This window comes from Chrysemys picta, chromosome 3 (assembly GCF_011386835.1).
Source record: "Chrysemys picta bellii isolate R12L10 chromosome 3, ASM1138683v2, whole genome shotgun sequence".
NCBI lineage: Eukaryota > Metazoa > Chordata > Testudines > Emydidae > Chrysemys > Chrysemys picta.
In genome coordinates this window covers 90,531,086-90,537,085 of record NC_088793.1, presented here as the reverse complement: position 1 = coordinate 90,537,085, position 6,000 = coordinate 90,531,086, and positions in this window count along the sequence as shown.

Genomic DNA, 6,000 nt, shown 5'->3' with positions numbered 1-6,000 from the left:
TCAGGCCGTACGTGTGTGTGCCATGCAGAGTTTATGGAGACTGTGGTTCTTTAACTAGGGGGAGCTGAAAAAGGGGGAGATGCTGAGGGTTTCAATTTTTAAATGTTTCCTCTGCCAAGGGCAATGTATAATAATAATTAATAATAATTTGTATTTGTATTCCCATAGCACCTAGGAGCCCCCGTCATGGACTTAAAGCCCCGTTGTGCTAGGAACTGAACAAACTCAGAACAGTCTCTGCCCCAAGGAGCTTACAATCTAAGTATAAGTCAAAAGACAATCAATGGGTACAGACGGATAGGTGAGTACAAGGAAACAATGAGTCAATATTGGGGGTGGGATTAGTTAGGAGGGGGATCAGATAAATGGAAAGAGAAGGGAAGGGAAGGGGATGAGGTGGACAGGGCAGGGGAGAAGATGTTAAGTAGAGCATGTGTGGAATGAAGCTGAGATGAAGAGACTGGAGGGAGGAGAGAGGGAATGTTGGAGCAAATAGCCAGTCAGCAGAGAAAGAGAACACTCAACAGTTTTGACTGAAGGTGAAAAAGGTCCCTGCTTCTGTGGCTACTGGCTAGAGTCTGGCTGGCATCTCTTCAGAGTTCTCTCCCAAGGCCATGTGGTTTGCGGGGGGAGGGCAGGAGAAGGGAGGCACCACCTGGATCCCAGAAACAAACAAACAAAAAACTAATAGAACATTCAGTTGCCCTAGGAAGAGTTAATGTGTCAGTTTTGGAGGCGCATTTCCACCACAAAAGTGTGAAAAACAAGGATTTTATTCCCGAGTCAAGTCCAAGTCTGAGCACAACCTTACCTATGGAGTTGTTGTCTGTGTGTCAGGCTGTGTAGTATTAAACAGATTGTGCTGTTTATTTTAAAACAACCTCCACTCTCTTAGTGTGGAAGGACCCTGCCATTCATTGTCACAATGATAGCTGATGTTTTGGGATGCTTTTAAAGACATGCACTTGTAACAGCAGCAGGAGTTATACACACATACACACCTGCCCCCACCCCTTAAACATTATAATGACCACAGAAAGCTCCAGCATGGAATTTTCATTGCTTGAAGTTAGCGGGACGTTGTTCTGTTAGGGGAATGAAATAAAAGCTAATTAAATGACAAAAACTCTCTTAGCTTATTATAATAAGCACAAGCCACTAAATAATTGCCATTTGGAGCCATATATAATCACAATACACAAGATCTCTGGGGGGGAAATATTAAAAACAAAAAACCCTTCAAATATACATAATGTATATTGTACAAGTTACATGCTACCTGACTAAACTCTGATTTGGGAAATAAAATTGACTCAGATACTAAGGCATTTAATGTCTCTTTCCCTTAACTATAGATTGATCCAAAAATAGCTGTCCATGTTGACATGTAGCATAGGTGAGGGCAAGTATTCAAGAACTGGGACATGATCATTCAAAACAGTGCACTGTTATGTCAACAGGACAATACAAGAAAAATTGTACCTTGGGAGCTGTCCATTTTGCTGCAGATCCTAATACCTATTCCAGTCAGCATTTCAGACATAAGGGTCAACTAATGTTACTAACCTGGAAAACTCAGAGGAACGCTCCAGTCAGAGTGGATTTTTGTTGTTTCCATGGCCCCCATTACTGCAGGATATGAGCACTTCATAATCTTTGATGTTTTTATCCTGACAATACCCCTGTGAGATAGGAAAGTACTATTATCCCCATTTGACAGATAAGAAACTGAGAGACAAAGGCCTAGATCCTCAAAGGTATTTAGTCTCTGAAGACCTTTGAGGATCTTGACTTAATTGACTTGTCGTAAATCACCCAGGAAGTCTGTAGCAAAACAGGGAACAGAATTGGGTTTCCTTAATCCTAGGCTAGCTCCCTAACTGCTGCAACATCCTTCCAACTGGTGAGTGTCTCAACATGAGGAACTCAATTTTGTCCAGCCTGGGCCTACTTGAACCATCTAGAGCATTCTTAGGCTACATCTACACTACAGGGGGGAGTCGATTTAAGATACGCAAATTCAGCTACGTGAATAGCGTAGCTGAATTAGACGTATCGCAGCTGACTTACCCCGCTGTGAGGACGGCGGCAAAATCGACCTCTGCGGCTTCCTGTCGACGGCGCTTACTCCCACCTCCGCTGGTGGAGTAAGAGCATCGATTCGGGGATCGATTGTCGCGTCCCAATGGGACGCGATAAATCGATCCCCGAGAGGTCGATTTCTACCCGCCGATTCAGGCGGGTAGTGTAGACCTAGCCTTAGTCAGGGGGAGCCAACCTCCCTCATCTTAGTCTGAAACAGCCAAAGCCTGTTGGCTTTCAGGGCATGCTACAAAGTACATTTTTTGAAGGGAGCTTTTGGGGGAGAGAGATAGTCTGGGAAGTGGGGTGACATACTGCAATCTGCATCGTAGAGTCTATTTAATTATGGTTATACTTTATAGAGTTGCTGTTAGTTCTTTATTTTACTGTCTTTAGTGCCCATGTTTTCCAGCAATTGTCAGGGCCACAGTGTGTGGCTCTTAAACATTTGATTTCAGAAACAGTTAAGATTATGCCTATATTTAGATTTATAAGACTCACAGAGAATTGCCTACCTCACCCTCCACCAGTGGATAAAATTAGGGTGAACTGTTTGGTAGCACTTCAATATTTGTTTTAAAGGCAATAAGCCATATTAGCATTCCAGATGCATTTCAGCAATGTTGATCCTACTTGCTGAACTAGTGTTTTATGTAATTTTTGTGCTGCTGCCATCTAGTGGTGCATTAATATTGTGGTTTTTGTGTGTGTGCTGGACAAGGAAGTTCTAGTACTGCCTAATAACTGTTAAAGTGATCTGCCTCTTTGCTGATCTATTAGAAATATTTTTAATGCAAAATTAAGTTGCATTATTATTGGTGTTGTGATGCTGTTTGCAGTGATTTCTTTCCCATTTCTTCTAAAATCCACATATATTTGTTTCAGTTGATGTAGAGATATTAATTAGTACTACAAATGTAAATTGTAACTTTTAAAAATACAACTGATCTTTCATAATTTCACAGAATTTAAGGACTGAAGGGCCCATTAGATCATGTAGTCTGACTTCCTGTATATCACAGGCCCTTAAATTTCACCCAGGTACCCCTCAAATGAGCCCAATAGCTTGAGCTAGACCAAACTGGTGCGTGCCACAGGCAGAGAATATAAGAAAGCGAGGTGCTACCACTTAGGGTTGCCAGGCATCTGGTTTTCAACCGGAATGCCTGGTCGGAAAGGGACCTTGGCGGCTCCAGTCAGCAGCCATTAAAAGTCCGTTAACCCTGACGGTCGTTAAAAGTCCGGTTGGTGGCACACCCCAAACCCCTCATCCCCAGCCCCACCTCAGAGCCCATAACCCCAGAGCCCTTACCCACCCCATGCCCGAACCCCTTGCCCCAGCCCTGCTCCCCCTCCCACCCTCCAAACCCCTCGGTCCCAGCCCTGAGCACCCTCCTACACCCCAAATCCGTCATCCCCAGACCCACCCCAGAGTCTTCACCCCTAGCAGGAACCCTCACACCCCCCACACCTCAACCCCCTACCCCAACCCAGAGCTCCCTCCTCGATCCCAAATCCCTCATCCCTGGCCCCACCTCAGAGCCCACACCCCCAGCCAGAGCCCTTCCCCCACTGCCCCAATCCCATCCCCTGAGTGAGCCTGGCAAAAATGAGCAAGTGAGGGTAGGGAAAGAGAGCGATGGGGGAGGGAGAATGGAGTAAGCGGGGGTGGGGCCTCAGTGAAGGGGCGGGGCAGGGTGGGGACTTGGATGAGGGGTGGGGCAGGGGGCAGGTGTGACGTTGCACTCCATATGCTTTATGGAAGTATGCTTTTGAATATGATGTAACTGGAATATGCTCTATGCGAAAGGTCTCTTGTGAGGTATCATAACAAAGGTTATAAACTACTGAATATGTTCCTCCTATTTGTATGCATGTATCATTCTTGTATCTGAAGCTAGAAATATGAAGTATAAGTCGGAGATCCTATTGTAATTATGCAAAGTGTGGGCCATTAATGGTGATTTAGAATCTTGATGGTGCCCATTGACTAGGACAATTGGTTATAAATGGTTTATTTACCTGCAAACCTTCCTGTGTACCTGTGGGCCAACCCTGGAGGAATGGAGACTAGGGGGTCTTACAGTGACATGTGACCATGTCACCTGATAATGAAATCAATCTTAATCCTTGTACTTTTCCATTTAGTAGGATGGGTGGGGACCCAGAGAGACAAAAAATTCCTGCCTTGTGCCAAAGCTATAAAAGGAGGTGGAGAAGGGTAAAGGGGGCTGCCAGTCATGGGAAAACCCCTGCTTACCACCTGAGAAGTCTGCTGGAACTAACAAGGACTGTACCAGGGGAAAGGATTGGGCCCAGACTAAGAAGGAATCTAGTCTGTGAAAGAAGTTTATTGGAACATCTCTGAGGGTGAGATATTATCTGTAATCAGTTTCTTAATGTATTAGGCTTAGACTTGCGTGTTTTTGCTTTATTTTGCTTGGTGACTTACTTTGTTCTGTCTGTTAGTACTTGAAACCACTTAAATCCTACTTTTTATACTTAATGAAATCACTTTTATTAATAAACCCAGCGTATTTGGGGGAGCAAACAGCTGTGCATATCTATCAGTGTCCTAGAGGGCAGACAATTTATGAATTTACCCTGTATAAACTTTATACAGAGTAAAATGGATTTATTTGGTGTTTGGATCCCATTGGGATCTGGTGCCTGGGTACTGGCAACCTGCGGAGCTGTTTTCAGTTAAATCTGTAGCTTTGGGGGCATGGACCAGACCCTGGGTCTGTGTTGCAGCAGGCTAGCGCATCTGGCTCAACAAGGCAGGGTTCTGGAAGTCCCAAGCTGGCAGGGAAAATGGGCTCAGAGGTAATTACAGCACATCAGGTGACAGTCCCGGGGGGTCTCTGTGACTGAACCCATCACAGCAGGGCAAGGGTGTTTGGTTTTGTGTGAGTAGAAAGTTGGCAACCCTACTACCACTGCCTGAGGTCCCTGCAATTATACTACACCTCTTTGCTCTGTCAAGCATTGTAAAAGCGGAAAAGGTAAAAAGTACTTATCTGGAATAAATGTAGAAGTATTTCATTCGAATTTGCATTTTTGAGCCTTGAGAGAAGTGGTGATATCCTAGAAATAGTGATGTATGTGATAGTATAGCATATGGGACATATTGATTCAGCTTTGTATTGAAAAATGAAGATGGTTTGTTCCACATCTCTTTCTGCTACAAGCACTGGATTCTAATGAGGAAAGAGATGTAGCATGCAAGTTTGCTAGAACCAGGGGGCAGATGGAATCAGTAGGGTGGTTTCATTCAGGTGCTGTTTTCCAACTGTGCACTGGGTGCCAGAGGACTTCCTAAATTGAGCCAAATGAATGAAAAATATGCAACACTCTTCTGTCCTCCAGCAGTGGAACGTATTATTAATTTGATTCAATCAACAGAAATTCCTGGTACAAAAGATCCATGGCAGCTTAAAAAAAAACAAAAAAAACAAACAAAAAACTTTTGCCATCAAAATTCCTAGTGGAAGAGATGCATCATCAGGGCTGACCCGGAGGTCATTTCATCTTGCAATGCTGTTCCATTTGCAGCACATCTGAAGAAAAAGTTAGTTTGTGTGCCCTAAAATGGAGAGACAGAACAAGGAGTAATGGTCTCAAGTTGCAGTGGGGGACGTTTAGGTTGGATATTAGGAAAAACTTTTTCACTAGGAGGGGGTTGAAGCACTGGAATGGGTTACCTAGGAAGGTGGTGGAATCTCCTTCCTTAGAGGTTTTTAAGGTCAGGCTTGACGAAGCCCTGGCTGGGATGATTTAGTTGGGAACTGGTCCTGCTTTGAGCAGGGGGTTGGATTAGATGACCTCCTGAGGTACCTTCCAACCCTGATATTCTATGATTCTATGATTCTGCAGCAAAACATGAGGAAAACTACATGAGGAAATTCTGCAAGGAAC